This window comes from Crocodylus siamensis, chromosome 2, assembly GCF_052110815.1.
Source record: "Crocodylus siamensis isolate JL-2025a chromosome 2, ASM5211081v1, whole genome shotgun sequence".
Classification (NCBI taxonomy): domain Eukaryota; kingdom Metazoa; phylum Chordata; order Crocodylia; family Crocodylidae; genus Crocodylus; species Crocodylus siamensis.
The window spans coordinates 193,959,103-193,981,522 of record NC_143396.1 but is presented as its reverse complement, the minus strand read 5'-3'; the positions used below and the strand labels follow the sequence as shown (position 1 = coordinate 193,981,522).

Here is a 22,420-nt window from a genome sequence, read left to right as displayed (position 1 = left end):
TGAGTCATCACTAAATCCTTGTCTAGTTGCCAAAAACCTGCCCCTCTTCATTATGAGCATAAAGATAAAAGCTCTTACACTACATTAGCTGGCATACGCCTACACAGACAGTACAAATAAATTAATTGTGCCTGGCCTCAAACATCCAAAGAGGTGCAGTAGGAACTCACTCCATCTTGTTTCATTAACAAATTAAACTGTAATAGAGCATCAACAGTTCTCTTATGTACATAAACTTGGCAGCTATACAAAAATGTTTCATGAGTATCATATCCTTAAATATTAGAAAAATTAGATTTTATTTATATTAATGTTACTTCGCTTACCAATTCACTTGAATGACAACAAAAACCCTAGTAAATCCTGAAAGAAATTCAAAGCAGCAGAATCCCATGGTCATTCTTACAACATTCAGATGGTTTATGGATCTTGGTCAATAAAATCCAATACACTAAAAAGAGGTACTACTAACCCTCTTTGGGAAAGGAATATATAAGTAGCTATTTGGATAATGATCATTTAGACCTGCAAAATTTCCATAAAACACATCACCTAGTTGCCTTTGGCAGGTAAAGAAAGTATCAATCGTATTGGTAAAGATGAATAGATTGGGCATCTTGACTAACATATTCAAGGGCATTTTGCAAAGCTCTCTTATTTGATAACATTGAGACTAATTTAATAATCTTTTCAAATAAATATGCACATATATACTTTAAAACCCATCCAAAGAGAACACAGACTAAAAACAGATCACAACATAATAGACAAGAGATGCATCCAGGACCAGCATTTTATCATCAAACCATGCTTCAGACGAACTGTGTTCTTTCTGGAATGCTCACAATCTGTCTCATGAGAAAGTTATACAAGACCAACTTGAAAAACAAGTTTAACTCTACTTAGCCACAAGCTAAGATTACACCCTCAAACACACCTTTCTAAGATTTCTTATGAGAGGTTTGCTTGTGCAATCCAGTTAAAGGCAATTTGTTAAAATTGCTCTGTGATTTTCTTTACCCTTATACCGCATAATTTAAGCAACCTGCATTTTATACGTTCAAAGAATCTGCTTTTGGTAATGACATTTTTGTCTGTCTTTATCTCCTAAAAAATGAAAACAGTTCAGAGGTGGGGGCAAGGGGAGGAAGGGAAGGAGAAAAAAGAAAGAGCGAGCTCCAGACATCGCAGAGAAACTACTTCATACATAACTCCCAAAATGTTGCAACTACCAAAAATATTATCTTTTAAAATAATAAAGTCTCATAAAAATGCTTAAAAGCCCTAGAGCATACTCTAAGTTTATTATTTCACATCTATTTATCATAGCTCTAATGGAAGTGAAATTCACTGGCCCCTAAACAACCAATGAGAATAAAAAGCAACAGAGGCCTATCTCTGTTATGTAATACAACTGTGACACTGCTAGTGCCATACCTCCCTGATCTCTGCTGTCAACCTAGGGACATAACAGAGGAGAAAGCAGGGCACAAAGTCTCCCAACACATCAGTGCAGACCTGATCCCAAGTATTAGCAGCTCCCACTTGACATAACTCCTTATATTTCCAATAGGGTCAAAATTTCAAGAGAGTCAAAATTTCACTTTCTATAAATCTGACTAAGCCCTAATACAGAGGTCAAGATCACTTACAGTCATTTAAAAAGAACCAATGGTAATTTTTGTATGTGTAGTTGAGTATCACTGTACCTTTGATCTTCTCACTAACTTTTAATTCAGGTAACTCAGTGGCCTTCAAGTCTTCTAGACCCAAAAATGGCCAGGTTTTTTCTGGTTGGGGGGGTGGGGCAGGGTTTACTCATTTCTTGACTACAGGGGGGAAAAGAGCAATTCTTCTATTGAAAATACTTCAGAGACCATGACATGACTGTTTTTGACACTGGATTCCTATTTGGAATATCTGGGTTTCTCCTGTAATTCACATGTAGGCGTGTGCACACCTAACAGTGATAATATTTGCAGCACACCCTTAAAAGGATGTCATGGCACTCCAGAGTGCCACAATGACCTGACTAAGAATCATTGGCATAATGATTCTACCTACATACATTTCTTTGCAGACTCATTTTCTCTTATGTCATTTCCTAAATCATTATTTTTCTTTACTTGTGGTCCTAAGCCATTGTGTAGTAATTTGCTATAAGGCAAGAGTATCAAACATACGGCCTGCAGAGCCTCTCTATCAGGCCCACTGGGCTATCAAAAGGCACCAGAAGTTTCAGAGGACATGGCCAGCCATGAAATCTACGATCTACTGGTGCTGCTGGGCATGGCCATGAGCAGTGAGCTTGATTCACCACCGCCAGATCCAATGCTGCCAGACCCCCCCACCACCGATGAACTCTGTGCCGCCGGATCCTGCACCACCACTGCTGATGGACCCTGGACTGCCACCACCACTGCTGCTGTGGCAGCCCTCACATCCCAGGTTGGATCCGTCCTGCAAGAAACCCCATGATCTGGCTGTGGCTTGGGACCCCAGGTGAGTTTGACCACCTTGCTATAAGGCAATAAGAAGCAGACACCTTCTATGTTGCTGCATTTCAACGGTGTCAAGAGAGACTCTAGGTAATAACGTAAGGGCCTTGTTAGACCTTATGCTGTAAGTCAAACAAATGTTAAATCGGCTTAGTGGTTTTTGGCTTAGCAGAGCAGATGCACCTTAAGGCAAAAAACCTGCTCTGTCTGGCCTTTACCTGCAGAACTGAATCTTGCCACTTGAGGCTTGGTGAGCAGGGGCAGGACAAGGAGCAAGACTAACTCACTGCTCCCGCCAAGCAGAGAGCAGGCCTATCACTGTGTCAGCTGCAGTGAGACCAGACAGACCCACGGAGTCTCACTGAAGCAGATACAGCAGCTCCACACTGAGTTGTCAGGCTTAAACCCTGGCAGTCCTGTTCTCAGCACAGACCTGCTGCAGCTCTACAAGGCAAAGCTATTTCCCCAGGGCTCTCTGGTCCTGTGGAGCTGCACCTCCGCGCTGAGAACAGGGCTGCCCGGACTTAAGCCTGGTGCCAGGTCTCCTGGGCAGCAGGCAAGCAGGACAGGGAGGGGAAGGTAATTTCTCCTGTGCTTGATGCTTGCTGGCAGCACTGTGCCTAGGCAGGGTAGCCCTAGCTCCTTGCACTTGAGTGGGGAAGATTGGGGCAGGATCTTCTCACTCTGCCTGACACAAGGAGAGCAGCTCCGGAGGAAAAAAAAAAGGATTGGGCCCCTCAGGGATCAGGAAGCTCCTGACCCGCTGGGTGCTGCCTGAGCTCAGAGAGGTCTGATCCTCTTTTTCTCCAGAGCTCACCCCAACACTGCTGCTGGCTGGAGGAGAGTCAGTCCTAGTGGAAGCTGGAGATGCCACAGCTGCCAGATGCTCTGGGGCTTCCTCTGCCTGACATCCCTGGGAGGCAATCTCAGGGCACCATGCCCAGCCCCACTGCACCCCCAATGTCCCTGCTTGCCCTGATTTAGGAGGGGCTACTGCCTTCTGGGATACTGAAGGACTTCAGGTTGGGCAGAACAGCTGTGGGAAGTGACCACACAGTAATGAAACAGGAACAAAATTGGGCAGATTACAAAACTCTGCCCTAAAGTGGCATAACTTTATGCTGAATAACAAGTGCATTAAGTCACATAAAAGGAGTTAACATACAGCCAATCTAGGGGTCAAGAGCTCCAAAAGCTGTCTAAACTTACTGCGTAACAAGGCCCTAAGGGGCAAGTTCTGTTCTCAAGTTTATAGGTACAGCTCCCAGTGACACCAGTGAGAGATATCTACATGCATCTCATAGCAGAATCTATAACTCTCAGTAGATGCCCCTTTTTTCCAACCAAAGACTGATTATAGTAAGCTACTGGTTCAGTGGAACATTATTGGCAGTCACATGTGACATCATCTGAAATACAATGAAAGTTTTATGCATCATGATACAGACAGCTTGCTCCCAGGAGAATGGCGGCATATGTCAGATAATGTAACACTAATGCGCTACCCTACATAGTATCTCAATCAATAAACAACTTTCTTACAAGCCTGCTGTATTAACTATTGATTTATAAAGCCCCTTTTGCAAGCCTCAAAGCTCTTTGTCAATCTGTCAATCATAAGCCAAACCCTGGCAACCACTGAGAAACTATCACTGCTTCACAGCCTGCCTGCCCCTGCTGCATGATCCTCCCTGCCACCCCATACCTGTGCCCCCTGGTACCTATCCCCTGGCTTGGTCCCTCCTGCCACTTCCCTCTCCCCCACCCCCAACACCTGTCCCTGCCCACAGTGCCCTAAAAGCTGTCCTCCTCCTGACCACCATTTGGCTCCACTCTCACCTGTGCCCCAAGGCACCTACCCCCCCACGTGGTCCCATGACTGCAACGGCAGCTCCAGCCCAACCCCTGAGTTAGGGCCTGAACTGCTATTGTTGCTGTGTGGCTGGGCAGGGGTCAGAGGAAGCATAAGCTCTGTACTCCCCGCTCCAGGCTGGGGTGGGGCCCTAACTGGAGCCAGAGCTGCAACAGGAAGGTAAGCGGTAAGGGGTGGGGGCAGCTGCAGCTATAGCCCTGACTCCAACCCCATCAGAGGTTCACCATCAGAGTCAGAGCCACAGCCACCGAGCCCCCGCCCTATCACTGCCTACTTGTACTTTAATCTAGACAAGGGGCTTCTTCTTACCCCCCCCCCAACCAACTCCATGATGAATGGGGGGAAAAAAACCTCTTGGATCTGAATACAGTATCTCACATGAAGGAAAGGGGGAAAAGTGGCTTAGGACTATATCTCCAACTTCTGTGTAGAAGGGCCAAGCCCTGCCTGCTCCATGGATAAATTTACAAATTTAAATTTTCTGAGTTTCTCTCTACCTAGTATGCTGTGGCCCACAGCGTATACACCACCATATATCTTGATTATACTTAAACCATCTTTATATTTGTCAACCCCGCCCCATCTGCTTTTAAAAATAAGCATACGGGTAGTTAACCCTGAATTAATGTATTTGTATAAATAGGTAGGGTGGCTAAATAACTAAGGCCACAGGCCTTGTGTGAGTACTCTTCTGCAGGTAAAGAAAATCCCTATGTACCTACACCAACATCTAACTAAAGAGACACCACCTTTACTATAACCCAACCAAAGCATTACTTAATGCTTGATGTGTAACTGTTGATCTCCTTGCTTCTGGGGTTAACACTTGTCCTCATGGTTAATTGTGCAGGACTTCAGATTTCCATAAAAGGCCGCAAGTCACTCAACTAAAACCACATATAACTCAAGACAGTTTACCCTTGTGCATTATTTAATTACTCTAATGTGAAGGCATTATTTTTAAAGGTACAAGGGCTGCAAAATTTCTAGTCTCCATGTGCTTTGTAAATACTCAGTCTTTGGAAATCATTCTATACAATAATCAGATTTTGCCAGAACTTCTTTAGTAGCTAGATCAACTGTTGCAGAGTTTAACTTTACATTTGTTCAGAAAACTTTCCAGTCCTTGTGGTTGCAAATATATGAATATGTATATGACCCAAGGCAAAAGAACCTTCCTGAGCTTAGAGAGAGAAAAGAAAAAGTTGAATTCTCTATTGTGATCAGTGGATTTAAACTATGCATTATTTACCGTGTCTTTTTAACTGAGGCCAGATTTGGCACTGAGTCCAAGACAAGTTTTCCCCTCTTCTCTCTCTCAAACAGGTGTTAATTCTAGCATCCCAGAATAATGATGTTGATGTTTAAAATGGTCAACTATTTGATTGATGATGATTCTACTGGAAGCGTTCAATGAGGCTGAGGTTCAAAGCAAGCCTAAACAGACCACTGCTCCTTTCTACCATCTCTCCTTCTGTGCTCCAGAATGATTGTGCTTCATTCTTTATGTACTTGGAAGGAGCTCCATTAAGTCAAACAACTTATATCAGTACTAAGCAACTAAACAGAGAATAAAGTCTATTATTTTAAGACACCAGGCATTTTACAGCTGTGCCTCATAGTTTTAAGAGAATACAAATAATAAAGTTTCAATTCTGCCTCGTATAGTGTACAGCTATTATAAAAAGTTAGGCTAAAATTACAAGAATTAAGCAAGTTTAATTACTGTGCTATTGTAAGAAGTCCTTTCATAAGAGAATTTTGCTTTTATTTTTTGAAAAGAGTAAACAAAAAGTAATAAAATAGAAGAGTAAAAATTATTTCATTTGATTAAGTTCACAGAAATTTCCATTCAAGCTAAAACATGCCAAGTAATAACACTTAAACCAATAATAATTGGACTTAGTCCACAGAACAGCAATTTCTCCTTTTACCACAGACTACAAGTGCAAACTTGTTACCTGGTCAAGGAGAAATTTATGCAGAGAGAAACATAATTCCACTGTCCATTCAATCCTGACGGGTCTCATTTCCATAAGGCATAGAGCCATTGTCAGGTTACCTACAAGTGAAAGTTGTGTCATAATCCTCAGTTTTATTGTGTTCTGTCCAGCATCTGGTGACAAAGTTAAAGTTGATCAAATTTTTCTGTTCTAAAAAGTATGTAGCCTTATCATATGCAGTAAACAAAGAAAATACTTATTTCGATACTCAAATCTTTTGGAACTCATCGTTAATGACTCTGTTACATCAAGTTCAAATCCACAAATGAGGTTTATTGATAACTGGTACCCCTAGACTGGTATATTCAATGCAAATACCTTGAATCTTTATTAATAATCTGCTTGGAATTCCCATGGACAGGGAAAATAATATTATAAAGAACAGTGAAATAAATTAATGTACCTTCCTTTTACAGTGACCTTTTTTAGCAAGTGCTTTATAACTAAGTTACACATTTGTCATTCAGTATAAAGCAGAAGTCTCAAACATTTTCACAGAGCACAGATGTCCATACATTGCAGCATTAAAAGTGAGCATTGAATTTGCAGATTTGCTTTTGTCATTCTATTTGTGATTTTATAGAGTAATGGTAAAAGACAATTGCCAAAAATCACATCTTTGCAAGCTAAGTTAAGAAAGAGTCAGTACCATTGGTAAAACAGTCAGAAATTATTTATACAATAAAAGACAGCAAAAGTAAAAGGAACTGTTTCTTACCCTATCAACTAATTCACTTGCCAAACTATTTCGCTGAACTTTGCCTTCACTGCTGTAACTTCAATTCATTTCAGCCTATGTGCACAAGACATGCTCAAAACATCTTCAAATGGGGTGGAAGAGTAACAAGCAGATTTCTGCAATCTGCAGTTAGCTTTTCTTTGAAGATCACTGATTTTTAGGAGACAAAAATGCATATATTATCCATAAACCTTTAAATATATTCACGTAATCATATGAACATCTAAATAACTCTGTTTCCATTCTTATTTTCATTGCCTTTTCTGGACAGAATGGCTAACAACTTTTAGGATTTTTTGAACTAGAAGAGGTGAAGGTTCCTAATACTTTCCAGACTATTCATCTGAAATTTAAAATAAACTACCATCTTCTTCCAAATCCAATTTAAAACCAGTCATATTCCAATTTTGGTTAGACAGGCATAGGTCTTTCAGTGAACACCAGATTGTATTCCTAGTGCTGACAAAGATCCTTCTAACGTGAGGATATAGGGGGAAAATGGTTTCAACATTTCTTGACTATCCAGGCTGATTTTCCTGTCCCGTGCCCCAGTAGATTCCATTTTGACCACAATTTCCAGTCAGGACAACAACATGGCTTCTCCTTACAACAGTCTACTATCAATGAAACTTCAATTATCTCAACGGAGAGATTCTGAAAGGCTCACTTAAGCCTATGAAGATTATGACAAGGTTTGAAGTGGGGTAGACTGCTGAACCTCAAAGGGAAGCAGAAGACTTGTCGAAGCTTCCCAGTAAACAACAGCAGTCCTTTATAGGATAAGGCATGCCCATCACTTCAAGTAACCTGACAGGTCAAATGCTAAGTTATGAGGACACATGAAGAGAATAAGTGAATTCAAGAGAGCACAAAGACTGTAATTGTGCCTCTCTGCTTCCTCACCCGGTATATGGTGGGGTCCTCCAGGTCCCCTGGCCTTGCACAACAGGACACAATCTAGTTCTAAATAAACAAGACTGTGCAAATCATCCTCACTCTAAGAAATGCAATGTGCTCAGATCTTCACAGTCTGACAGTTTCTCCTCATTCCCAAAACCAGGCATTTCCATGGCAGATAAATATGCTATCCACTGCATACTACTACCAGCACAGACAGAGCCTTTAAATATTTGGCAAACATTTTCTTCAATGAAGATGAACCACGAGCTAGACAATCCTCATTTACAGCCCTGCCTGCCAAAAAAGTACACTGCTTCCAACAAAGATGTGAGCTCATTTTGGCCAACTGCCAAAAAAACAAGGTTTTTTTTTTTCCTTTTTGTTGTACCTCCATACTCTGTCCATTCTGTGGAAAAAGTGGTCAGCAGGAGATGCATCTTTCTCTGGACAAAAGTTAAAACAATGGACAGTGTTAAAAGTAGGAGCAGCAGGAGACAAAACAAAACAAAGAACATGACATACCTGAAGCTGTAATTAACGAGAGCCTAATCTCCTCTTTCAGTAGGAGACCAGACTCTTAACCTCTGGTAAATTGGATTATCTAACTGGCTAGTGAAAGGAAAAGTAGCCTTTTGGTTGACGAACAAGATGAAGACTTAGGACACCAGTATTCAAATCCTAGTTCTGCTATAGACTATTACATGAACTTGAACAAGTCATTGAATTTTCTCTGTGCTCAAGTTCCTCAACTTGCCTTCAGCATGTATGTTCTAGACCTGTCTTCTGCCCTTTGTCATTAGAAAAAAATTAGCTGCCTGGAATTGGAAATGGCTTCTAACTACAGCTCTGAACAGAGCCTAACAAAATGGGCACTGATGTGCATTTGGGTTTCCTGATGGTATTGTATGACAAATAAAAAATATTAGTAATTATCTTCCACTCTGATTTTAAGCTAGAGTTTGGCAAAAGAAGTGTTAGGGTAAGTTTCTTGTGGCAATCACCACATCAACATGTTTCAATTTACAAGCAGTTTGTGCGATTCACTTTTTAATTTTCTCATTTTCCATTGAAAAGGCTTTCTAGAAACTGGCTTATGTTTAGAGGTCTAACTTTTGAATGGAAAAATGCCAGAGATTTGTTTTTCCTCAAGACTCTAGCAGACACTTGAGTCCCAATATTAACCTCAAAGGAGCCAAAGATGAGTAGCAATATTCCCATGTTAAAATGTTCAATATTTTTCACAAGTAATTGCAACCAAGTAATCCTTGATGCTGTGCACTAAAAGACATCTAAAAGACTTGGGGGCAGGAACTGGACTGGCAGGAAGTGGTATTTTTTGTTTTTACTCTAAATGAAATTTGTTGTACTCAAAATTACAAGGCATCAAAATTGTTTCACCTAAAATTTGCTAGTTTTAAACATTGGCTTCAAGCCAAAAGAACAATTTTATGGTTGATATGACATGCTTTTGGAGAGGATTTATAAGTGGACCAAAAATCTGTTGTTAAAGGGCAATACAATTTCAGCCTCAACAGGGGAACATCTGCCACTTCTTCATAATAAGCAACTTCACTCTAAACTTGTGCTAAAAATTAACAAAAGAGATGATGTCTTTATCCTGCTAATGTTTTAACAATATAAGATCAGTGAAGACTTCACAGAGTACATACAGGATGCTCTTTACTTCCCACCTTTTGATTGAAATACAACTTTACCACTGCTGTAGGTTGGCTCTGAACTTAATTTGTCTGCTCTTCTTCAGAGGTCATTAGCTTCCAGAGTCAAGGCCAACAAACTGCATCACTCTTTTCTCCTTGGGAGATTCAAAATTAACAAAACCATGAAAAGGTCCACTAGACTTCACAGAAAATGGGTGTTGCTAGCAGTAAGAGAGTATTACTTCCCTGCAACTGCTAGTTACGATAATTCTGCAGACTACTTACAAAGATATCAATGAGTAAATCACCGCTCTCATTCAACTGAGGAGACTGCAGAAGTTGGTGGGAGTTCAAATGAACAGTGTTAATACAGTCTGACCAGTCTCATGACTTATCCTTCATGGAACACCTCCAGGAACCACTTACGCAATGTTGTCATAGACCACTTGTGAGCAAACTTCGTTCATCAGACCCCTGATGGCCTGGCCTCCTGCCAGTCACAAACACTGTTTGCTGAGCAACTGAAAAGATTGTTGCTCAAAGACCATCTTCCTCCATTCCCATTTCCAAGCTCACTCCTTTTCTAATCTGAATCTTTCCTGTTATGCCAAGGCTGATAGAGTGTGATCAAAGGGCCGACAAGAGCATGATGTGGGCACCCAGTTGAAGAGCTTCTCTTTCAAGTTAGTCCATGGCCATGTCAGTGTTTTACTAAAAGCTTTTCTTCATAAAGACTGAGCCAAAATTAACAGTTTGCTCAGCATTTCTAAAGGTACATTGAGAATGTTCTCTTTGAAGCCAAAGCTCTGCCTGAAATCAATTGCCAGAAATGCAAAAGAAATGGGCAGCTTATGGAAGGCTATTTCACTTCAATCCTTTATCACTCTGCTCTGTTCTCTTCTCCATGGTCTCATAGTGCCAGGATTAAAATTCAGAAATTCCTGATTTTCCCGTTCTATGCTCACAACACACGTTCATTTACCAGTATCCTTTAGCTCCCTAGAACAAGGGGATTACCGAAATACAATGCAGAAGAAAAGGAACAAAGAAGTGGGGAAACCTCCATTCCAGAGAGAGTATTATGCATTTACGTAACACTTCTAATGAAAGGATATCAAAATACTTTACAGAAATTAGTTAAACCAACCTAACAGTACTGTTTGGGAATGGGTGGTGTAGTACTCTCCCAATTTTATACACTGGTAAAGATGGACAGAGGTCACTCAACTTGCTCAAGGTCACATAACTCAATTTTTTTTTTATCCCCAAGTCTGTGCCTTGCCTACACAATCACCTTTCTTCCCAGAAGCAGTAAAAGGAGACATATTCACTATCTTTTCAATCATAGGGCAGTGGAACTATGAGACACCAACGTAATATGTAAACTACTGAGTTTAAACACAAATTGGCAAGCAATGACAGGTAAATTCAGAACATTGTTTCTTAAACTTTCTATTAATTCTTCATCTGCAGCATTTTGTTAACTTTATTTTAGTTTTCCTCATCTCAAAACAGAAACGGCAGGCACTATGATACACTAATTTCAAGATTCTGTGTTCCATTCAAGCTTCTGTGAACACCTCTGTATCTTATGCTGAATGTTTCATTATTTCCCAAAGAGAAATGCTTAGGAAATTACAGATCTCTTTTCTCCAAGCCATGACTCTCACAAGGATGGGCTCAGCCAAGACGCATTAATTTTCTGTATTAATATCAATCCATCCTGCATACAACATGCATATTTAAAATCAGGAGATAAAAATAATCATTTATCCTTTGCAGAAGTCTGCCTAAAATGGGCTTTGATTTCAAGTAGATGTAAAGGACTGAGATAAGAGAAAAAACTTGACCTGTTCAAAATACTGGCCAAGTTCTCCCTAGCTTTCAAGCTCTGCCTGGCAAAAATGGGGTTCAAGGAAATAACAGCCTAGTTTAAAGAGTGAAGGATCTCATACAGTTCTTTCATACCTGTGACCCTGCCCCTGATGCTAAATAGGAGAGGTAGCTAGTGGCTCCACTTTCTTTATGATTGTCAGAAACTCCCATTCACTACAGCTTCACTTACCATCAGAATCTTAAACAATGCACAGGGGACAGGGAAAATGGCCCAATATTCAGAACACAAAGGTTCAAAAGTGAAGGAGGGCATAAATGGTGAATAAATAAGATAACCTGCAAGACAACTTATTGCCTAAAGCATTTGAATTATAATCTGCTTTAGTGATATAAACAAGCGAACTTTGACATTGGCTTTGGTTTACAGTCTTAGGGCAGGTTTACACTGCAGAGACAACATGATCTGGTAGGGATGTTCCTGAATATACTCAACTCACTAGTCTCCTTATGCACACTCAAAAAACAGAACTATGCTAGCAACACACCTGGGGTCATCCCAAGCACAACAAAACCTTAAGAGTAGCCACAGAGGGACATCTCTGTATGGCCTCACCTGTATACTTTCAGATTAAGATCATGCTTGCAGGTGCAGGCGAGTGGGGCATGGACTGGAATGTCCTGTCCAGGAGTCACTGTCACAGGGCTGAAAACATATCCTCATATTCTAAAAGCTAAATCCCAGTCCCACTGAAGTGAATGAATGTTTTGCCACCAACTTCAATTGAGCCAGAATCTCATCCTATGTGGCCCCAGCCATGATAGCTTTTAGTCATCTGAGGTTATTCCATTTAAACATTTATAGTTTCATAGTTTCTAGGGTCGGAAGGGACCTGAGCAGATCATCTAGTCCGACCCCCTGCCATGGCAGGAAAGAGTACTGGGGTCAAATGACCCCAGCAAGATGTTCATCTAACCGATTAACTGAATCGTAAAACCATATGGTTGAACTGAACGTCAATCTTCACTTCATCCAGCTCTGCACAGATGCAGGATTCACTGTTCCAAAACTAGATGCTGTCCGGCCTCTTCTTGAAAATCTCAAATGACGGAGATTCCCATGCAGTATGTTCCACTGTCCTATTATTCCTACAGTTTAGATGCTTACTCCTATGATTTCAACTAAATCTGCCTTGCACTAAGATAAACCCAAGTGCCTTGTGTCCAGCCCTCTCTAGCTCACTGTATCACTTCCAGCTTCTCTACATCCTGGAAACAATACTCTAGCTGAGGCCTAAAACTAGTGCTGGGTAGTACTGTCACTTGGCATGCTTTGCGCACAATGCGTAGATTACTGCAATCCCAATTTACTATTGCTTTTATGAGGACAGCAGCACACTGCTGACTCATTCCAAGTTTGTGATCCACCATAACCACACATCTTTCTCAGCAGGGCTACTACCGAGCCAGTTAACCCATTGTATGCTACTGCATTTAATTTATTTGAGCTACTCCAGTGTACATTTCTTTAGTGGTATAACCTACCTGGATCTCTCATTTTTCAGCTAACTAAAAAGGTCCTTTTGCAGCCAAAATAGTCTCTTGTGCTTCTTGTTACTTCTCCTCAACTAGAATAGGTTGATGTTGAGGAAGTGCAAGCCATCTTAGGCCACATACTTACATTCAGTTTCTACTAGGAGAGTTACTGCTCTCCCAGTAGAAACCATGAGTGTACAGATGTTCAGGATTTTTTCTCCCAGAGCAAAAATGACTGCTCTAAGATAAAAATAATACAGAAACAAATAGGGTTAAATGGCTACTGAGAGAGTTTCTTCTTGGACAGCAAACTTCTTTACAGGTACCTTCTGGCAGAAGTTGTAGCACAGTTCTCTAGCATCACAGCATGCTTTGCTTTGGAGGCTGGGGCAGGGGGGAAGTGGAAACAATTTATCACTTGAGCTGGACTCCCAAGCAAGCAGGGAGCCACTTTACAATCCCGACATTGTACTGCAGGGAGACAAAGCCTATGAGGCTGTCTGGGTCAGCCAATCAGGGCTGTCATCTGTCACCAGGCAGACTGGGAAGCCTACAAAACACACTGATGTGTGTGTACAGGAACCCCCTGGCTGTACAAGAACTGCACATTCAAATGTCTGTTCAGGTAAGTTCTTCTACGAGAAAAACAAACCTGGGAGAATTATCCCAAATCCTTTGAACATATGCATGTAGCCTCAGGCTGCTTTTTCTTTTAACTGGTGATCCACGTAACCAGATCTACTATTTCTCCTGAGTTCTTTGAAACCGGCATTTTTGAAATCCAGTGTCCTTGTTTTGTTGGTTTCACATCTTCCTTCCCGTAGAATCATGACCACTGCCTCCCAAGGTTCCAACCATCTTTGCACTCCCAAACAGTTTCTCTCTGTTAGTCAGATCCAAAATAAATGATCCTCTCATGGTTTCCTCAACTTTCTCAAACACAGAGTTCTCTTCTGTACACATTAGGAAATTATCAGGGCTGTCAGGTGTCAGGGAAGTTAGAATTTGCTAGAATTTGAAGTTAGAATTTGAGAATTAATAGTTCTCATTACCTGCTTGAAGAGTTTGTCATCTTCCTGATTTGGCAGCCTAAACTCCCACCATAGTATTGTAACTGGTGTTTCTTCCCTTTATCTTCATCCAATTGCACTCTGTATATCTGCCATTCCATTTCTCTTGGACCTCATAAATGTATACTTTTTTAGCATAAAGTGTTCTGCCTTTTCCCTCTCATATTTATCTTTCTGGAACAATTGTACCCCTCAAGACTGATATCCCACCATGTCTTTGCAATGCCTATTAAACCATAATTGTCTTTACACACTTAGACTTCCAATTCATTCTACTTGTTCCCTATAATCCTTGTATTAAAATTACCTATGTGCCAATTTATTCTGTTACTTACACACGTATCTTTCTTGAATGCTGTATGTTTCATATGCAAGCACAAACATTCAGAGCATCATGCAAAGGAATCCTTCATATTTTAAACTCACTCCAATTATTTATGTCAATGTTAATACAGTACAGCAGAATTATACACAGTAGGAACTCGAAGAGCCTTATAACAAAGGCCCCAGTCACATGACTACAGCTGTAAAAAGGACAAAAAAAACCCCTAACGCTATAGCTTTTTCCTATTTTTCTGTAATTTTAAATAAAATAGGAATTCCATGTCAAAAGATGAAGAAAAATATTTTAAGTGTTGCTGAAATACTTCCTTTTAAAAACTTCCTTCCTGTTTCAAAAAACATTAACACTTTTATCTTACAGTCAACCAAGAAATGTTTTTTTAAGTTCATAAGCTGATGCTAGTTGCTTTTTTTTTCCCCCCAGACAAAATGATGTCAAGTCTCACCTGTTAAAAAGTGACTCTACAATCCAATGCAGAAAGGCACAATCTGCATTCCTGAAAAGTAAAGGCAATACATTTTCCTTAAACATGCCATGTGCAAAGAGATTCAAATATGTTATGGCCTCAGTTTACATTTAATGCAGTATTATTAAACTAAATGTTATTAAGTTCATGAATTTTATTGCAAGCGTTAATGAAAAAGTACTTATTTTCTACACTTTTAATACTAACCCCTTAGCTTAATTATTACATTTAGAGTCAAGGACAGAAACACTTTCTACACAGCACCTGTCACCAGTCCACCAGACAATTGCATACCACTGACCTTCGTATAGAGCACCATGGAAATTTTATTACTATAACACTAAACGGCATTTCATACAACACTATACTGTAACTATGATCACCTTTTATAAAATGCACTTACAAAAGACAGTTCAGCCAAGTGAACTATTCATAATTTGTAGGACTAAGAACCATTTCACAATGTTTGAAACATACACAAAAATCTCTGCTGCCTTAATACAAGGCAAATGTTACTAAGATTCACAGTATAGTCAAATGCAGAATTGAAAATATTCCCTTAAGTCATAATGGCAGGGTTATGCAGTATGCCATTTAAAAGCTATTCACCAACAATGTCCTTTCCCTTTAGCTGGAATTCTACCATATAAATTTGACTGGGGAAAGTCATTTAATTGAAATTGTAGTTCTTGGTACCCTAGAATTGGAAATATAAGGTGAAGTAGCTGAAAAAAGCTGTGCACTTTCTATTTACTAGTAAATGTTAAGAGTGGAAGTTCTATGCCATTCTCTGCCAGTGACTTGCTAGGTGTCCTTGGGACAATGTCTGTCTAAGTTTACTGCTGCAGTGGAGCCCAAAAGCTTGACTGACAGCCTGTGCACATTCCATCGCCTTCTATTTTTAATTCTGTAGAAAATGCCGTGGCCCAATATATCCCTCCCCTAGACCCTTTGGGCACATCTACACTGCCTGAAAACCACACTAGGGAGTGCCACAATGAAGTCTGGTATGCCCATTCTGCATGCACTATCCCCCCCAAACAGATGTACTTGCCACTGGGCTTCCATCAATACCTCTCTCATTCAGAAGCACTTACTGGCATATGCCCAGTGCTATATTACATCCATTTCAAGAAATAACACATACAGGCCAAATGTGCCATGCTTCACCACAGCATTCCCCAGAACAGCCCTTAGGCAATGTAGACATGACCCTCCCAGTCCTCCTCAATCCTTATAGCCCAAAATTATCTCAGCCCCTTCCCAAGATACAAGCACATAATAACAAATAATCATTGTTAACATTAATAATAATACTTATTTGTACTTTGCTTTGAAATTGGGAAGCCCCACAGAAAACAACACATATTAGTCATACCTGGTGGGAACACAATATCTGCATTTTACAGATAGGGAAATGTGGAGACTCAAGTGATCCATGAAAGAGCTAAGCAGGACCAAGATCTGAATACTAGTTTCTAGGATTCCAGACTCATGCTTAACCCAGACAGCCACAGTGTCTCCCACAGAAATCATGTCATTTCTGTGTCAGTTTTCCCATGACAACCTTACTGCACATAGATGCGACTGCCTCAGGTCAGAAATCCAGAAGTGAGAAAGGAGCTGGTCAGCTCTTTAGCTGGTGCAACAGATTGTATATGTAGTGTGTGCTTTTGGAAACTGCACATGTTCAGTGAAGAATTCTGCTGGTAGCTATAAGTAAACTTTTCGCTGAACATGCCTACTGCTTCTCCAGATTTCCTCCCACTAACTCAGTGATTCTCAACCAGGGTGCCTTGAGATCCTCAAGAGTGCTGTGGGGTGCCACACAATGTTAGCACTGTTAGGTGCTGGACTAATGAGTAGGAAACTATCTTTCCTTCCACACCTCCTATGCCCAAAAATAAGAGTACAAGTGAATCAGTTGAGGAGCATTAGCTAGATATCTTTATGAAGAAAGTCAGTAAGCATTATGCTAAGTTTGCAGATGAAGAAATGAGATCTCCCATGCATCTTTTTCAATTTTTCTCCAACTGTACCTATGTTTTCAACTGTCGTAGAGATAGCACTTTTATTATTTCAGGCAGATCAATTTAACCTGGCAAAGTGCAGTCAAAAGTCAGATCTACATTTAAAATACAGTGTCAACTCTAACTCCAAGGAGCTTGCATCTCTCCATAATGCAAAAGACAGTAATGCTATAGAACAGTACACACTACCAATATTTGGCACTGGATGAATTATTTCTGAGAGCTATTGCAGGTGTATATAGAGTTATTGCTTGAAGAAAAAAAAACCTCTCTCAAAACATGTCAGCTGGAAACAAAAAGTTACTCTTCTCTCTTAAAAAACGAAGTTATTCTAATACATCTCATCTGCAAAAGAAGTTGGTGAAATCCTGCCTCTCCACTCCAAACTCACTGGAGTTTTGGCACCAACTTTAGTAAGGCAAGAATTTCACCCCTTAACTTCAATTGCAAAGTAAGTATAGATTAGGGGAAAAGGCTATTCATTAAAAATACAAAGGCACCATTTCAAGAAAATGCAGATTAAAATCTTCCAAGTTATAGACTGGATAAAGCAGCTACTGTTGAAATTGCTGAAAAATTTTAGAATAATTGCCCATTTGGGTTACAGGTCTGCACTGATGTTAAGTCAATACCAAAAAACTTTCACTGATTTTACTGGGAGAAGTGTTGAATCTCCTTGATTCCTCCTCATAATTTATAACGCTCACTACTACCTGTAGGAACATCTTGGAGATTGCGAAGTAGAAAATTAATTTTTTAAAAACGTAGTGCACTGTGCTGAAAGTTAATATAGGAAAGAAAAGAGAAAAGTACCCTCCAGCCACTACCACTATAGCATCTTTTGACATCTTAACAGCACTTTCACTGCTGCAATGGCCCCTATCTGTTCATGCGTCTCTTCCACCTGTCCAAAGCATCTTCTCTAGATAGTATGGCTACACTGGTAGAGCATGAGTTAAGGGGTATTAGATGTTCATTCTGTAATTTTGTTTTCAGTAACTTTGAACAAGATTTTTGTTGTTGAGTTTTGGAGGGTTTATTTTAAAGAAAGAAAAAAAAACCCAGGAATGTTTTCCTTTTTCTAGAGGAGCCTTTCATGAAATTTCAAGGATTAGAATATCTCAGAACCTAGGCAATACTTAAGTGTCTTTGTAGACATGAATACATGTATACAAGTGCACACACGCATGCGCATGCACACACATTAAGATTAAAGGCAAGTCTTTTGGAGGAGGCTCACTAAAAATAAAAAACATGTTCAACAGGAAGAGTCTGTTTAATGTTGGATTTAAGCAAGGCACTTCCATTTGCATAAATCACTCCAGGCAGCTGTAATTCATGAAAAATCTCCCATAAAATAATGTTATATATTTTTCCCAAGCAATGCATTCCTTGCTGATCACACTACATTTTTTCAATGCTGTTAATAAGATAATCTGTTACATGAGGCTTCCAAATCCCTTTAAATTGATTTTAATTAATGAATCAGTCACTGGCCACTGATGACTTTGTCTACAAGACAGTGAGCAATTCAAAGCCCCAGGCCTCTAATCCCAAACTGAAACCCATATTGATTTGATAGACTAGACTACCTTTCAGATCAATATCCAACACAAAAATGCTCAATTTGGACATATTTAAATAGTGTTTTCTATCATAGACAAAAATGTACCTGGAAAGTTGCACGCTGAAATTCTGACATTGGACTCCCTTAAATTGGGAGGGGTGGGGGGGCAGATATTAAATAATTTCTAACATCCTTACTATACATATAATTAAAAGGCAAACAAGCTTTTCGAGACATGACTATAACCTACTTCTAAACTTACATCAAAGTAGAAACATGATCCTTATTTTACTTATAGGTGTTTTTAATTCTTTTTTTTTTTAAACAATCAGTTGTTTAACCCTGATTAACAGGAGAAAATTGCCCTTCTTGTGGTCACAAACACACAAAAAGCCCTTTAATGTGCTCTTTGATCCTGTGCAACTCCAGTGTTATTCTGTTCTGCTCAGTTTTAAATAAAAGAAATCCACAAGCAGTACTCATTAGTGGAGCAGAGACCATCTTTCTTAGTGAAATATACAGCATTATCAGTAAATTAAATCCAATAAAGGACTTGGGTACCGTGATGCTGAACACCACAGCAAGGAGGCACCTGGTCCCCACAGAAGTATGCTCATCCCAGTCTTTCTTATGACAGGTATAAAATTAGGTGCCTCAGAATAGGATCCAGGAAAAACACCAGGATGAGCAGGAAGCTACTATACTACCCAAAAGAAAATTAAGACTGGGCAATGGGTACTTTATTCTGAGCAGCAGGAAGGTACTTCCCCTCTACTTGGGATTCACAGCCTGGCACCCTCAGCTTTCTTTCAACAGGAAAAGTCAGTCGTACCCTTAAAAACACAGGAAGAAGGGGGAAGTGATGGGGGCGGGGGAGGGAAAGGGGGCAACAGAGCATTTACCCAAGTTGTAGGAGACCGGAATTAAATTATTTCTTTTGCCTGAAGGGAAATGCAAACAATCCGTGGAACAGGGACTAAAACCAGAACTACTTCCAGGGTGCATCCATGCATGCACTTTGCAGAGTTGACTAGTTAGCTCCTCACTAAAGCATCACTGTCTACACATACGTCGATTTTAAGGATCTGTAAGCTAATTAACTCCACCTTTCTTGCTGCTGTCCCGGATACATATGTAGATGCTGAATCTGGGAGCAGTTCATTCCAGCTCAAAGTGCTTCAGAGTTTCTTGCATCATATTACTTGCATGTGTGGATGCACTCCCACACAGGTGAATGAGTTCAATATAATAATTCCCTCTTTCTCTCCCTCCCAATTAATCTTTACTTCTTTTTCTGCACAACTGAACAGCTTCCAAAGGAGGAGTGGAGAGTGTCCAAACAGCCACAGGAAGAGCCCATGGTCTAGTGGTTAATATATTCAACAGACGTAGATTTGAAGTTTTTTGGTAACAAATGGAACTCAACTCATCTCTTACATTCTATATCAGTAAAGCTATTAGATAAAAAGAGGGACACAACTCCAAACATCTACTGCAGCTGTATTTTGATGCAAAGTGGCAAATACTACTGTATTTCATGCAGAGTCTAATACAGTAGATGTGCCCTGAGAACATCTATCAGAATAATTAGTTTGTAGAACCTGACAAGGCTTAGGCATGAGAGCTGCTCAGCCCTCCCAGGAGAGAAGCATTTCTGGACATGGCCAGAGGGGAGGGGAGGGGAGGGCAAGGTACATGTTGTATGCAAGAAAATATGGTAACTTGAGTATATCCCCTTCATTTTTATCCATGAAATCCTGGTAGAACTACAGTGACAAATCTGTTTGGCTTGGATGTTCTCTCCAAGAGAAATCCATGTGAAGACTATTTACATAATGCCTACATTCTGCCCATCCGAAGATGGAGCTATAAAATTACCAGGGTTGACAACAGGATGGCACTACACTGCACCTCCTTGAGACACCTGACTGCACCACACCAGCCTAAGCAGCAGTTTCTCCACCAACAGTTTTAAAATGGAACTGTCAACCAGAAAAAGGAGCATGACACCATCAGGCTAGGAACTGAAGCTATAGGAGAGAGATTATGACATCCCACAACCCCACCTATCCCTCAAAGACACCAACATTATTTGAATTTGGAGGATGAACTACCCTAATCCAGGCACTCTAGGGTAGTGTTTCTTAACCTGTGGCTTGCGACCAAAAAGTGGGTCGCAAGAATATATGAAAATGTCATAAACAAACTTTAAAAATGGATCAAGAAACTTTAAAAATGGATTCTCCTTTAGAGGAGAAAAATGTGGGAAACCATGGCTTTTCTCTTGCATGTTGGCAGAGTTCCAGTCTGCAAGGGGCTGTTGGGGCCCCCATGCTCCACACTCTCACCTCCTACCCCACATACTGGGGGGGGCTGGAGCCTGGGAGTAGGGGGCAGTGGGTTGAGAGTGAGGGACACTGGGTTAAGAATGGCCATTGACATTTATAAATGGGTCCTAGTACAAAAAAGATTGAGAACCACTGCTCTAGGGTAGTGGTAATTCGAGGCAGAAAGAGAAGCAGGAACTACTAAGCAAACTGTTCTAGAACAAAAACTTCCCATTAAGGGAATCGAGAGCCAAGACCTCATTTAAAATTGATGCCAATTTCCTCCCATACATCCCTCCTGTATAGTGCTCGACATCCTTTAGATTTGAGACTGATACACATTAGTAGTACAGTGTTTCCCTCAGCTTATGTAGATTGCTATAGCTCTATGAAGATCAGTACAGCAACACCGATTTACATCAGTCAAAAACCCAGTCCCTGGAATGCTTTTCATAGGTTTATTTACATATTACCTGAAGCAAAAAGATTCCAGCTAATTATCTAGTAACCTGTTAAGAACTCTGAATACTTCTTTTAAGAGACTGATTTGAGAGAGATACTTGCATTGTTGACTTGTTTCTAACAAGCAGCATGGTTTAACTTTTGTTAATAATCAGTGTAGTATTTTACTGTTGCTGCATATGCCAAGTAACCATCAAAACACTATCAGAAGCTTAGATTTTTATGCAACACCTAATTAACCTCTTACTTTCCATGCTTTTATCATATATTTATTATGGTTGGGACAAACAGAAAGAAGAATAAGAGGAATAATTAAAGATGGTAGCTGCTGGCTTTTCTGTGATGCTAATTACTTTCATTGTTTACATGAATCAAAGCAAAAATACACGATACCAAAGTATCTGATTTAAGAAAAACATAATGGGTCAATTTCTTTCCTAATGCAATTGCAGGAAGAGCAGCAGCTATACCAAAGATAAGCTTGGCCATGTTAGCCCAGAAAGGTAAAAAATACATCCACTTAAACACATGCTGTAGTATGCACTGCAATAGTACAGAAACTCAGGAGAAATTCTGTAGCCAAGAAGACTGTACTGTGATAAAAACAATCAGTGTGTCCTTGGTTATGAGAAGAGAATACTCTTTGCAGCAAACAGACAGACTGGAAAACAAAACATGTATTTTTGTTTTATGGATTCCAGTTTGTTTGGTTTTCTTTTTAGTTCTTTCAGAACACTGAAACAATAAAAAAGTTTGTTACATAAGAATAAAACAAAATAGTAAACATTTTAAGTTGCTCAGAGAGTTCAACTTTACTTTCTCTATTATTATTCATTCATTGGATTGTAATGCTAACAATCTCAGGAACAAAAACTTTAAAAAAAAGCTTGCCATATTGTGCTCACGGTACTTCATATTTTTAATTTTACTGCTGGAAAAGTATATTGCAGCACAGAATCTGGTATATGCCAATATATCCTGACATTCAAATCAAGACCACAAATTATAAACAGTTTCAGCAAATTGACTTGAGTGTCTTTGTTCCTCAGACATACATCTTCCTATTGCTTACAAAAGCAGCATATACTAACCACTAACACTGCTATAGCCAGTAC

The 22,420-nt window shown here is 39.9% G+C and overlaps 1 protein-coding gene across 10 annotated transcripts in view; it reads right to left on the bottom strand.

The window, feature by feature from the left end:
* Positions 1 to 22,420, bottom strand: part of TEAD1 (TEA domain transcription factor 1) — a 240,945-nt gene that overhangs the window by 207,544 nt on the left and 10,981 nt on the right. Inside the window, exons 3-4 of one of the 10 annotated variants that reach the window (XM_090032721.1) lie at positions 7,093 to 7,263; positions 6,333 to 6,487 (exon numbers count right to left, since the gene is read on the bottom strand). The exons of the other annotated variants lie outside the window; for them this stretch is intronic. The gene's annotated coding sequence lies outside the window, so the exon portion shown is untranslated. The remainder of the gene's footprint in view (positions 1 to 6,332; positions 6,488 to 7,092; positions 7,264 to 22,420) is intronic. 10 annotated transcript variants of the gene reach the window in all.